This window comes from Cornus florida, unplaced genomic scaffold (assembly GCF_030987335.1).
Source record: "Cornus florida cultivar Cherokee Brave unplaced genomic scaffold, ASM3098733v1 CherokeeBrave_3.0.0_Hap2_Chr02, whole genome shotgun sequence".
Lineage (NCBI taxonomy): Eukaryota > Viridiplantae > Streptophyta > Magnoliopsida > Cornales > Cornaceae > Cornus > Cornus florida.
In genome coordinates this window covers 74978209-74993165 of record NW_026775572.1, presented here as the reverse complement: position 1 = coordinate 74993165, position 14957 = coordinate 74978209, and the positions used below count along the sequence as shown (strand labels likewise).

Here is a 14957-nt window from a genome sequence, read left to right as displayed (position 1 = left end):
CTGCCCCAACGCACAATACAAAATAAATATAATGCATTCCCTAATACCACAACATCAACAACCTTCCCAAATTAGCCTATCATCGTCCTCCCTTTCAATTTAAGCATTTACATGGTCTCAGTTTACAACAAAAATAATCAAGTATCTTAGTTATGTTACAGGGCCAGGATTTGCAAAAATAAATACCCTTTTACATAGCTTGAGACAATACAAAAAAAAAAAAAAAAATGGGCTAAGATACAAAAGATAACAAAATACAACCCCTAATCTTCTTCAAGCTTGCGGGGGATTGTCATCCATCACTTCTTTTTTGAGCCCTGAAAATTGTTAAATAATGGGGATGAACAAAATTGCTCAGTAGGTAGTGCCTAAGGCACACCTCTTGAGATCCCGTAAATCCACACAATGAATAGGACTAAGGAAATTGGGATCATACCATGTCAGGAGTAAAAGTATAACTACGATACCATATCATTAATCCAATACCATAAATAAATATGCCATGCACTGAGATGTCGTGCCATGCAATGTCACTTCCCATTTTCCCAAAACCATTTCCATTATCATTTCCAAACCGTTAGTGAACCCGTCCTGTGGCAACTCCATAACGGCACGAGAGGAGGATTGGCCACTGTCCCTGACCCATGGCAACTCCATGGCAACATTTGGGGCCCAGGTAACTCAACCACACTAGGGCGGTCTCCCTAGTCCCCTTTAAGCCTCACTAATGCCGCGGTCCTTAGGCAACTCCTAGGCGGCTGGGTTTTTCACAAAATTCTTTTCAAAATTTTTTTTTTCCCAAAATCCATTTCATTTCTTTCAAATCAATTTTTCCCATTTCTTTCCCAATGAGTGCATGAGTATTTCATACATTTCAATGCTATGCCAATGTAGAAATTTATTCCTTACAAGTCAAACATGTACACTATACATGCCTCATAGAAGATTCATAAAATATATATATCACGCTTCTAAATTACCAAATTCAACACTTAACACATAATAGGCATGGAATTTATCATTTAGGCATGCTTTATAGAAATCTCTAAAATTTAAAATCATGCTTCTAAGTTATAATTTCAGCACATAAATTACAATAGGCATGAAATAAAGTCATTGAAACTCTCATACCACATAAACACATACATATAATCTTATATTTCACGAATATAACAATTAGAATCATTTTCAAGAAATCAACACAAATATAGCATTTTAAACATCAAACAAGAAGAATAATTCATAAAGGTGCAAGAATGTATAAATTAGGAACCCCTACCTCAATTATATGCAAAACTCCCAAATTCCACCTCAAACCCTCAAAATGGGTCAAGATTTTCGGACTCCTTAGGTTGCTCAAATCTAAAATTTCTGGTACACATGTGTAGAGCTCGCTGTGCTCTCCGTTTTACCGCAAACAACACTTAAAAAGGCTAAGTATTGAAAGAGAAATCAAGCTTCAAAGTTGTAAAGCAAAAGAAAAAGAAAATGGAAGCTGAGAAGACCACAAAGAAAGCAGCGATAGAAAGAGAGAATTAGACCAAGAATAGTGGTCTTATGACCACTTAAAATGATAGTGGGTCCCACCACTTTTGAAATTTTTTTTTTTCTTTTGTTTTAAATTCACACCACACATACACAATTACATATATATATATATATATATATATATATATACATAACATAGACATTACATTCTCCCCAACTTTAAAAGATTTCGTCCCCGAAATCAAGACATACCTGAGGAAGAAAATAATGCTGGATACTTGGAGCGAACCTCCTATTCGAGTTCCCAAGTAGCCTCCTCAACTCCGTGGTGTCTCCAAAGAACTTTCACCATTGGTATCGTCTTGTTTTTTAACACCTTCTGCTGTGTGTCAAGGATCTGAACTAGTCCCTCCTCATAGGAAACATCCTTATCAATGTCCACATCAACCCAACTCAAAATATGAGATGGATCCTGCTCATACTTCCGTAACATCAACACATGGAAAACATTGTGGACTCTGTCCATCTGTGGTGGTAAAGCAAGTCTGTACGCAACTTTTCCTACACGGTCCAAAATCTCAAATGGTCCAATGAATCGTGGCGACAACTTGCCACTCTTCCCGAATCTCATCAAACCCTTCTGTGGAAAAACCCGAAGAAAAACGTGGTCTCCCACCTCAAAGGATAACGGCCATCTCCGCTTATCCGCATAACTCTTCTGTCGGCTCTGAGCTGTAAGTAACCTCTGTCTGATCAACTTAATCTTCTAAGTAGTCTCGAGTACTATGTTGGGTCCTAAGGCGACGGTTTCACCCACCTCAGTCCAACAAACAGGAGACCTACAAGGTCTACCATACAACGCCTCAAATGGAGCCATCTGGATACTCATTTGATAACTGTTGTTGTAAGCAAACTCAATAAGCGGAAGGTGATCCTCCCAACTACCTCCCAAATCAAGTACACATGCTTGAAGCATATCCTCCAAAATCTGGATAGTACGCTCCGACTGGCCATCTGTCTGTGGATGGAATGTCGTACTAAGATACAACACTAAACCAAATGCTGCTTGAAGTCCTTCCCAAAAATTTGAAGTGAACTTGGCTTCCCTATCTGAGACACTAGTTACTGGAACTCCATGCAACCTTACAATCTCCTTCACATAAAGTACACCAAGCTTCTCTGCATCATCTGTTGCCTTAATAGGCAAAAAGTGAGCCATCTTGGTCAACCTGTCAATGATGACCCATACGGCTTCATTGCCCCCCGTGACCTTGGAAGACCTGTCACAAAATGCATAACAATATGTTCCCATTTCCACTGCCCTATAGGTAATGGTTGCAACAAACCAGCTGGTCTCTGATGCTCATCCTTCACCTGCTGATAGGTAAGGCACTTAGCCACAAACTGAGCAATATCTTTCTTCATCCCGTTCCACCAATACTGACGTCTCAAATTGTGATACATCTTGGTACCACCTGGATGAACTGCAAAGCGGGAAGTGTGAAACTCCCATAGGACGTCCTCACGACAACCTGTGGGAACCACCAATAAACCCCTGAACCGTAGACCCCCATCTACATGCAAGGCCCAATCTTTCACTGTCTCACCACTAGAGATCAAAGCGTGAATGGCATCTAAATCCGAGTCCTGTCTCTGTGACTCAATCACTCGTACAACAAGAGTAGGCTGAGCCACAAGACTAAATAAGAATGCTGGCTCACTATCAACATCGTCATCAAAACAATACAATCCCATTTCTGCCAAATCCTTAAGCATCTTCCATTTTCGGATGGCCAAACAAGCCAAAGTTCCCAGAGATTTCCGGCTTAAGGCATCTACTACCACATTTGCCTTACCCAGATGATACTGCGGGTCAAAATTGTAGTCATCCAAGAATTCAACCCATCTTCTCTGTCTGTTGTTCAAGTCCTTTTAGGAGAAAAGGTACTCGAGATTTTTATGATCCGAGTATACCTCGAATCTCTGACCATACAAGTAATGTCTCCAACACTTCAAGGCAAATATAACTGCCGCTAACTCTAAATCATGAGTAGGGTAGTTAAGCTCGTGAGTCTTCAACTGTCGAGACCCATAAGCCACTACTTTACCATCCTGCATCAACACACATCCCAAACCATCACGTGAAGCGTTAAAATAAATTATATAACCCAAGCCATGATCAGGTATCACCAACACTGGAGCTGTAGTCAATCTTGTCTTCAACTCCTGAAAGGATGACTCACGGGCTTCATTCCACACAAACTTAATCCCTTTCCGGGTCAAACGGGTTATAGGAGCTGCCAAACGGGAGAAATCATTCACAAATCTCCGATAATAACCCGCTAGGCCAAGGAAACTCTGAATCTCAAAAATATTCTTGGGTTGCTCCCAATTCAAAACTGCTTCAACCTTTGATGGATCCACTGACACTCCACCTTCTGAAACAACATGCCCCAAAAATTTCACCTCCTGTAGCCAAAATTCACATTTCTCATATTTGGCATACAATTGGTGCTCCTGTAAAATCTCTAAAACAATACTCAAATGGATCTCGTGCTCCTCCCGAGATCGTGAATACACAAGAATGTCATCCACAAAAACTACCACAAACTGGTCCAAGTAATCTTGAAAGACATGGTTCATCAAGTCCATGAATGCCGCTGGTGCATTAGTCAAGCCAAAAGGCATAACAAGGAACTCATAGTGTCCATACCGTGTACGAAACGCTGTCTTTGGGATATCCCCATCCCTAACCTGTAATTGATAGTAGCCTGACCTCAAGTCAATCTTCGAAAACAACTGGCTCCTTTCAACTGATCAAACAAATCATCTATCCTTGGCAAAGGATATTTATTCTTGATAGTGGCACGATTCAACTTCCGGTAATCAATGCACAACCTCAAAGAACTATCTTTCTTCTTAGCAAACAAGACCGGTGCGCCCTACGGTGACACACTCAGTCGGATGAAAACTTTCATCCTCAAATCATCAAGCTGCCTCTTTAATTCTTCCAATTCAACTGGTGCCATATGATACGATGCCATAGAAATCAGCGCGGTACCTGGCATTAACTTAATAGTGAACTCCACTTCTCGGTATGGAGGCAACTCTGTTAAATCCTCTGGAAACACATCCAGAAAATCACGAACAACTGCAGGATAATCTTCTTCTACAACATCATCTTCTTCGGCTATAAGGCTAGCCAAGAAGTAATCACCACGGCTCTATCCACGAACTCCATAAAACGATAAAATGTGGGAATCACTCCGATCTCCCACGAAAAAGAAACAGTCTCCCTCGGGAGTGCAAACTATGACTCTACATCTAAAACAGTCGATCATGGAACGAAAGGAAGCTAACCAATCCATCCCAAGAATGACATTAAAGCTTGTCATCTCTAGGAGGATAAGGTCAAACACAAAGGTTCGCCCAGCTATCACAATGGAACAATCCCGCACAACTCGACTCAAAGACACTGAAACCCCAACTAGCGTATCAACACACAACGCCCGATCCATGAAACTGACCTCTAACCCTGATGCAAGTGCAAATGATGATGATATGAAAGAATGAGATGCAATAAAGTCAAACAAAACACGAGCCTAAGAACCAAACACTAGAAATATACCTCACAGAACTGACGATCCAGGAGATGTATTAGTTGGTGCAAGTGCAAAGACACATCCCTATGGTGCCTGTGCCTGAGAACTGCCAACCTGAACACCTGACTGTTGTACTGACATAGTAGGAGTATCCCTCCTAACTGGCCGTGAACCTTGAGAGGACATAATAGGTTGTGATGGTGGTGGTCTGAAACCTGACTGAACCGTAGCCGACTGTGACGGCCTCTGCTATGACCCTCTGCCACTACCGGTGCCTGCTCCCTAATAAGGACAATTCTTAACCTTATGGCCCTATTGGCCACAACCAAAACAAGCCCCAGAATTAACCGATGTTTGTGGACACTCTGACTTGTAGTGACCCGGCTGATTACAACGATAACAAATGACACCACTCCTAGCAGACCTTGCTAGCATAGGAGTGGTAGGAGTGGATCGTGCTGACTGCTGCCCCTTAAAATGAGATGAACCACCCTTGTTCCTCTTCCCTGAAGGTCCCTCTGAAAATAACCCTGCATTCCTCTTTTGCTTCCACTATTCCCTTCTTGCATCTTTATCTTTGACCTCTGCCTGTAGCATTAATGCCCTTTCCACTGCCTTAGAACAAACCTTAATGCCATGTGCTATTAACAACGGCCTCATCTTGTAGTCAAGTCCGGAGATAAACTTTCGAACCTTATCAACTTCATTACTCACCATTTTTGGAGCAAAGCGAAAGAGTGAGGTAAACCCGTTCTCGTACTCCGTCACTGACATATTGCCTTGGATAAGGCCAATTAACTAATTCTTTAACTCCCACCTATTGGAGGCAGGGAAATTCTTCTCATAGAATAGCTCGTTAAATCTATCCCAACTCATCTCTTCAATCTTATATTGATTTATGATCGATTTCCACCAAAACTTGGCATCCTTTGTGAACTTGTAAGTGGCTAGGATGATTTTCAAGTGATCCTCCATCACATCCATAGAAGTCAATTAAGTTTCAACTTGCTCCATGTAGTCATCCGCTACCATGGGATCTGCACCACCTTCAAACATTACCGGTATCAACTGAGAAAACCCTTTAATAATCTTGAGACGCTTCTGTGCTGGCATCTCCTCTACTTGCACTACTGGTTGTGGCACTGGCTGCGGTATTGGCTGCGGCTGAGTAGCAATGGTGGCCCTTAAGGCCTTCTGCAACAAGCGATTAAATACTAGTTCCGCCGGACTTTCACCCTCTTCAACGGGTGCTTCCACATTATCCCTCCTTGTAAGAACAACTCTTGGGGTAATCAAATCCCGAAGAAGTGTGTCCTCATCAACTGGCTCCGCCGGATTGGAGCTCAAGCTCTCGCCAACATCACCCCTTGTTGGCCTAGGGCCAACTTCCCTTAGTTCTTCACGCCGTGACATCATTCTATAAAACAAGGAAAACGGTTCAATAACGATAATGCTAAGGTCCAACCGTGAACAACTCAACATAAAAGGATGTTATACTAACACTTAGCATGCAAGACTATGCAATGAACACATTAATATAAGCATATAAGCACATAAACATGTAAGCATGTAAACAAGTAAACAGTTAAGCATGCTTTTTCACATAGTAAAACATTTTTGCAAATAAGGAATTTACAATGCAAATTACTTCCCAGACAACCCTAGGTAAGCCTCTACCCGTCGTCCTAATAGTTTTCGAACCTTCGCTCTGATACCAAATTTGTAACAGCCCTAAACCGAATACCGAAAATAATAAAAATTTAAAAAAAAAAATTCGGCATGACCTCCGCTAAAAATGGTCCTACAACAACATGTTCAAATGAAAAAAAATAACGGCTTTTCAAGACTTATCCAACCTGCCCCAACACATAATACAAAAGAAATATAATGCATTCCCCAATACCACAACATCAACAACCTTCCCAAATTAGCCCATCATTGTCCTCCCCTTCAACTTAAGCATTTACATGGTCTCAGTTTACAACAAAAATAATCAAGCATCTTAGTTATGTTACAGGGCCAGGATTTGCAAAAATAAATACTCTTTTACATAGTTTGAGACAATACAAAAAAAAAAAAAAAAAAAAAAAAAAAAAAAAAAAAGGCTAAGATACAAAAGATAACAAAATACAACTCCTAATATTCTTCAAGCTCGCGGGGGATTGTCATCCACCACTTCTTTTTTGAGCCCTGAAAAATGTTAAATAATAGGGGTGAGCAAAATTTCTCAGTAGGTAGAGCCTAAGGCACACCTCTTGAGACCCCGTGAATCCACACAATGAATAGGAATAAGGAAATTGGGATCATACCATGCTGGGAGTAAAAGTATAACTACAATACCACATCATTAATCCAATACCACAAATAAATATGCCATGCACTGAGATGCCGTGCCATGCAATGTCACTCCCCATTTTCCCAAAACCATTTCTATTATCATTTCCAAACCATTAGAGAACCGGTCCCATGGCAACTCCATGGCAGCATGAGAGGAGGATTGGCCACTGTCCCTGACCTATGGCAACTCCATGGCGTCATTTGGGGCCCAAGTAACTCAACCACACTAGGGCGGTCTCCCTAGTCCCCTCTAGGCCTCACTAACGCCGCGGTCCCCAGGCAACTCCTAGGCGGCCGGGTTTTTCACAAAATTCATTTCAAAAAAAAATTTCCAAAATTCATTTCATTTCTTTCAAATCAATTTTTCCCATTTCTTTCCTAATGAGTGCATGAGTATTTCATACATTTCAATGCCATGCCAATGTAGAAATTTATTCCTTACAAGTCAAACATGTACACTATACATGCCTCATAGAAGATTTATAAAATATATATGTCATGTTTCTAAATTACCAAATTCAATACTTAACACGCAATAGGCATGGAATTTATCATTTAGACATGCCTTATAGAAATATCTAAAAAAATTTCAGCACATAAATTACAATAGGCATGAAATAAAGTTATTGAAACATATTTTCTCATACCACATGAACACATACATATAATCATATCCTTCACGAATATAACAATTAGAATCATTTTAAAGAAATCAACACAAACATAGCATTTTAAGCATCAAACAAGAAGAATAATTCATAAAGGTGCAAGAATGTATGAATTAGGAACCCATACCTCAATTATATGCAAAACCTCCCAAATTCCACCTCAGACCCTCAAAATGAGTCAAGATTTTCGGACTCCCTAGGTTGGTCAAATCTGAAATTGCTGGTACACACGTATAGAGCTCGCCGTGCTCTCCGTTTTGTCGCAAACGGCACTTAAAAAGGCTAAGTATCCAAAAAGAAATCCAGCTTCAAAGTTGTAAAGCAAAAGAAAAAGAAAATGGAAGCTGAGAAGACTACAGAGAGAGAGCAGCGGGATAGAAAAAGAGAATCAGACCAAGAATAGTGGTCTCATGATCACTTAAAATGATAGTGGGTCCCACCACTTTTGATTTTTTTTTTTTTTTTCTTCTTTTTCTTTTGTTTTAAATTCACACCACGCACACACAATTACATATATATATATATATATATATGTATACATAACATAGACATTACAAAACACATCCATGCTACACTAATTATTTTGCCCAAATGCTTTGATCTTTTTCTGTGAGGATTATAAGTAAGTATTATAAAGAGTTCTTGTTGGTTTTCCAGATATGGTCATATTTAAAGCATATAAATTTTTAATGCTACACTTTCGAGATGTGCATCTCAAATCATATATGGCTTCTTCATAGACCAAGTTTTCCACATGTATGCACATAATATTTTTATATATGGTAACATGGAGTGATTTTAGGCTATTTTGCCGCATATAAAATTAGTGGATGCCATATCATGTTTTCCAAAAGTTCAAAACAGAGTGATTACAAAATAAAATCCTCAACCTGATCCAATTGTTACACAATGGAATGATTCAATTACAATTTTTCCTTTTCTTAATACAATCTAATTTAGTGGTTTTTTCCATGAGATCAAATTTGACAGGGAATGGAATTAAAGTTTTTTTTATTAACATCATTGTTGACATAAATGATAAGTCGGGAAGTTTGTTGCAAAGAGGAGACTGCAACTGATTTTCATCCCAAAAAAAATGATAGTGAGAGAGATACACACATGGTTACAATATTTTCTCTCGCTAAAAACCAATCTTCAAAATCAGTCCTCCCCCTTCATATGCATTTGCAGTAATATCCTCTACCATATATGCTCCATGAATAAGTCTCTCCCTTTTTAACGTTTCTTCAGAGAAGGAAAGCAATATTGCTACCATTTGGTGATGTTCATCATTTTCCTACACTTTCTGGTTGAGAAAATGAAGGACACTAGAAAGTGTAGGACACAAGTACTTAAAATTTTGAACTTGAGACTACTTTTCCTTATTTGAGACATAAGATTCTCATTCAACTGAGCCAAATGAAATCAAATGATTTGATTGAGTTGGTTAAATCACTTGATGAAAACCAATACAAAGTAAGATTGAAAAATGATGATGGACTAAAGATTACATAATTAAAGCACAATATTACAATATTTGTTTGGTTGAAGAATCTGCAGGCGTTTTTGGGGGAGAAGACAAGAATGGCTTGGGTGGGATTTGCAAAGACTCTAGGCTCCCTTCTAACATTTCAATCACCTTATTTATGGATGGCCTATTTGAGGGGTCAGTTTGTATGCACCATAAGCCAACTATTATCATCTTCCTTGCTTTTTCATTTTGCTCTTCATTCATTATACCATACAATCCCAAATTGTCATCTAGTTCCACACGCTTGTATATCCATTGGGGAAAATATATTTCGCTGGTATGATCAGCTCAACATCAATATTCTTTCTCCCTCCAACCATCTCTAAAACCATCATTCCATAACTATAAACATCTGACTTGTGAGATACCACTCCGAAACTTCTTGAAAATACTTCAGGAGCAACATACCCAATCGTCCCTCTTGCGTCCAACGTTGATATGATACTCTCCTTCTTTGGGAATAGTTTCGAAAGACCGAAATCGGCAATCTTTGGGCAGAAGTCTTCATCTAGAAGAATGTTATGAGGCTTTATGTCAAAGTGCAAAATTCTTGTGTCGCAACCTCGGTGCAAGTACTCTAATCCTCGAGCAATGCCAACTGCAATTTGATATAATGTTTCCCACCCTAATTGACGTTTTATTGAGGAACTTACATCATATATGAACTTCTCAAGAGATCCATTAGGCATGAACTCATAGATGAGAGCTCTTTTGTTACCCTCAAAACAAAAACCCAGAAGGGTGACAACATTAACATGGGAAGTCCTACTAATGCTTACAACCTCATTAGTAAATTCTTCCTCGTTACCTTTTGAATCAGTCAAAACCTTCACAACTACCAAACGACCATTTTTTAGCTCTCCCTTGTATACACCTCCATATCCTCCTTGCCCAAGTTTGTAGATGAAAGAATTGGTCATTTTCTTAATATCTGAATAAATGTATCTTTTTGGGGCAAGGAACCCGTGGTTCTTCAGAAAGATCTCAATCTGTTGATGGTTCTCTCTTTCCTTCTTCCAAAAGATCATGGATATAACTACTGAGCATTTTCTCCTGAAGCAACAAAGTGGGACTACTGCTACTAATAGTACAGCCGCTAAAATGCCTATGATCAATAAAATGAGGTGAAGCCAACTGGTGCAAGAATCTTATATGTAGATCGAGAGAGAGAGAGTTGTATTGAGTATTTTTTCTTCAAAAGAATCCAAACAAATAATAGGTTTGCTGATTTTAGTTTAGTGGATGGATTACCTAATGAAACTTTTTTCACCAAGTTATATAAATATCAATTAATTAGGGAGGTATATTACCTGTAATTATCCATATGTACTTTCTTTTTCCTGCAATCAATGTCATACAGAACAATGTTAGCGAAGTCACAATTATCATATCATTAAAGTGGAAAATAATCAATAAATATGAAGAATGGAATGAAGAATAACGTTTGACTGTCAAACAGATGGCACTTGATTGCATTAAAATATCAGTTTGATTGATTGAGTTTCATCTTTTGATCTATGTTTTCGGCCATACAATATATTTTCTCTGCTAAAAAAAGATTATTGTCGATGATGAAGATGAGATTCTTTCATCTATAGAAGAAGAAAAAGAGAAGGAACTCATTGCACCTAACGAACCAAAAAAAAAAAAAAGTTGATCTCTGTAATCTAAGTATGATCGAGAAGTATGAAGTCAAAATAGTGTAGTTTTCATAATCTTGAAACATTAGCTAAACATAAGTGATAAATATTAACAATTAAGTTCTGTCCAGGCGAGGAACCAATTGGTGTGGATTGAGAGTTGTTTTCATTAAAGATTTTGAATTGTTTTGTGTGAATTGATTCTGAAATACTAGCATACACACGAAGAAATGGGAATACCTTCTTTTGGGATCGCACATTTAAACTCGCTGCTGACATTTAGACATTTGCCTCCTTTATTACGACAGCCTATACAACCAGAGGACGGAAACAATTTAAGAGAGAGATTAGGAGCCAACAGGTGAAATGGGTTGTAGAAGGACCTCAGGAATGGCCATTTTCGAACTGGCAGCAGAATAGGTGAACAGTGATGTAGAAGTACCTCAGGAATTTGTTTTTTGAAATTTGATTCATCATAATCTGGAGATGATCTATAGTAGACAGAGTAGCCTGACCAGTTGAATTTCTTGAAAATGTTGTAATCAACATCCAATAATGGAGGATTGCGGCACTTGAAGAATGTGTGATTGTTTGGGATCATGAAATAAATGAAAGGAAGATTGGGAAGAGATAAATTCTTGAAGGTATTATCACAATCTTCGTCCAACAAGTGATGCTGAAGCTCTTCATCATGAATTTCAATGTAATTATAATTGATTGTTTTAACAGGATACGAGCGTCCCTCCATCAATTGGACTACTGGAGCTTCATCACACTTATCTACCATGAGTCCGCATTCAGGAAACGTGCTATTGGTGAAAGGGAAGCCGAAGGAGCCAAGTTTTTTGCATTCGAAAGATGGTGGGCAAACAATATGGGAATTATAGTGATCTTCAACCGAGTGAAGAAGCACTAGATGAGAGAGAAACAAGAAAGCTAGGAGAGTGGGAATAGCAGCCTTTCCAAGTTCACAATTGTACAATATCAAAATTAACCACAAAGGAGAAGAACAAGAAGAGGAAGAATAAAATTATATTGTTTAAAAAACAACATTCAGGAAAAAAAACACTCCAATCAAGTAGTTTCCAACTCATTTCTCTCATTGACCAGCACTACAAAGACTTGACTCCTTGACTCCACAAACACACTCTCTCTCTATTCTAACTTAAGCGAAAGTGCCCAGAAGTGTACAGACAGTAGACATTTAGGTCTGTTTGAAACGTCAAAGCAACAGTACAAAAGAAGAAAAGTCTTGTCCAATTTGAGAAACAAGTGGTGATAATAATTTTAATAGGGGTCTTTGTCTAAACGAAACAAAAGTCTAATTAGAAAACAGACATTGGGAACTTTATCTTGTGGTGTAGAAGATAAAATAAAGTTAAAGATAATACAATGATGGTCATGGATGAATACTTGGGACAGGTAAAGTTCTCTCATTTTTCTTCTTAGAATTCTTCTTATTTAAGTCCAAACCCATTAAACTGCTAAAACTCGCCATTAAAATTAAATTATTTGAACACCTAAATTTAAGTGAGTTGATAACAACGGATAAAAAGTGGATATCCATACAATTTGTTAGGCGCTGAATGTTATACATTTTAACCCCTTTACTTGCATGTTTTATTTTATTAATAATAATTTATTTGTGATTTTACATTGTTTTATTGTTTTTATTTATTTCAAAGCTTTAATTGTAAAATTAGCCAAGACCAGTGATTCTGAGCTTTAAAAGATGACATTTCGTGGGACCGAGCAATGTTGAAATCCAAGTCTAATTATACTTAGAAAATAGTCCAAAAGAAGCCACAAGTTGATGAGAATGGAAAGAAGATGAAAAGGAAAAATCTTTCTTCAAAAAGGAAACTTTCGCCAAAGTTGGTAACTTGAACCCATTTTAGTAATTTGGTTGTATCTCTCTCCTCGAGTGTCAAAACAACTAAATTAGCACTGGTTGAAATGAAATTCAAAGAACAACAATTTTGTATTTCATAAGGATTCCATAAAACAGCTGTTTACCATGTCCAAATTGGGCTAGAAGTCTGTACAAATTTTGGAGTCCTTATTTGACAAAATTTCTATGTATGTCTTCTATATGAAAAATGGAACTTTAGGGTTAATCTTTTATTATTTAAAGGGAGTCTTCTACAACATTAAATTAATATACAGAGGAGCTTGAGACTGAGATCATAGGAGAAGTATTCAGAAGAAAAAAGAGATCAATCCATGGCGGTGAAGATGTCTTCCTCAACCATGAATAATTCCACTCCAGTCATGCTTGGCTAAACGTATTGTTAGGGTTGTAATATAGCCTTAACTTAGAACACTGGTTTGATTGTATTTATTTGTTGGAGAACAATTTTTATCATGCATGATTGTGTAATTTATAGGATTTTTAATTGACTTTTCAATAAGAATCGGTTTTAAAGTTTTATTTCAATTACAAATATTTTTCTATCTTGTCTTAGATATTTTAATCTTGTGATTGAACACAACACATTCAGTTCTTGTAGTTGTGAATGAGATGATTATACAATGGTATTTCTCTAAATATAATGTTAGAGATTTGATGGATTATGCATAGAAAAGATAAACCATGTTACACCTTAGAGTAAAGTAGATAGGTAGATGGTTTATACCAATCGAAGATAGTCCATGCTTAGTTTTAAATTATATTATTTTCTAACTGAATTAATATGTGCTTGTAGCCATGATTAATTCCCTATGCATGTTATATGATATATCTCCAATAAATTGATGCAATTAACTGGTGGTGTGACGTTAATGGTGAAGTCATACCCCTAATTCTCTCTCTATTTTCTACATCCTGTTTAATCATTATTCTTTAGTTTATTTTATTTTTCTACTTAGTTAATTTAGAATTAATCATCATAATTCAATTATCCTACTTTCAAGTTAATTTGGAATTTAAGAAATCTGTTGATAAACTTAATTTACACAAGTTCCTTGGGTACGACACCCTTACAAGTAAGCCCTATCTGCAAAGTTTCGTGCACTTGCGAGTGGTACATTTAAAACTCACAACACAATTCAATGGTCAATGATAGGTTAAGAGTGGGTACCTATCTTAACCCACTCAAACAAAACCATGTTTTCTTTCTCCTCCATTTCCATCTCCTCCGTTCTTCCTCTCTCCTTCTCTTTTATCTTTTTTATTTTTTTTCCCCGTTTTTTTTCTCCCTGGTCCCCCCTTTTTTTCTCTCCTCTCTCTCTTCCTTCCCTTTCTCTCTCCTCTCTTCCCAGCTTCTTTTCTTTTCTTTTCTTTTTTTTTTTCCTGCGTTCTCTCGCCTCGCTGCTTCTTTTCTTCTTTTTTTCTTACATTCACTCTCCTCGCTGGTTATTTTATTTTCTTTTTTTTTTTTCCCGTGATAACTCTCTCTTTCTTCACTCGTACTTCAAAATTTGTTTTATTGTATAAAATAAATGTGACATTTCTGTTTTTTTCCATTTTTCATTTTTTTTTTGGAATTTTTGAATTTTTAAGAACATTTTCGTCTTTTCTCGTTTTTACGTGTCGGACACTATGGGGTGTGCCGGTTGTGTCTGAGAGTTGGATGGGACATTTCATTGAGTTCAGGACTCCTTGAAATGCAAGGCTGCCATTTTGGCATTTTTTCAATTTTTTAGGGTCGGACGGTCCCATGTGAGACCCGCTACTGGAATAGTTACGTGC

General features: G+C 37.7%; 1 pseudogene; it reads right to left on the bottom strand.

The window, feature by feature from the left end:
- Positions 1-206: 206 nt before the first annotated feature.
- LOC132295321 (PR5-like receptor kinase) lies at positions 207-12335 on the bottom strand (annotated as a pseudogene).
- Positions 12336-14957: the final 2622 nt, after the last annotated feature.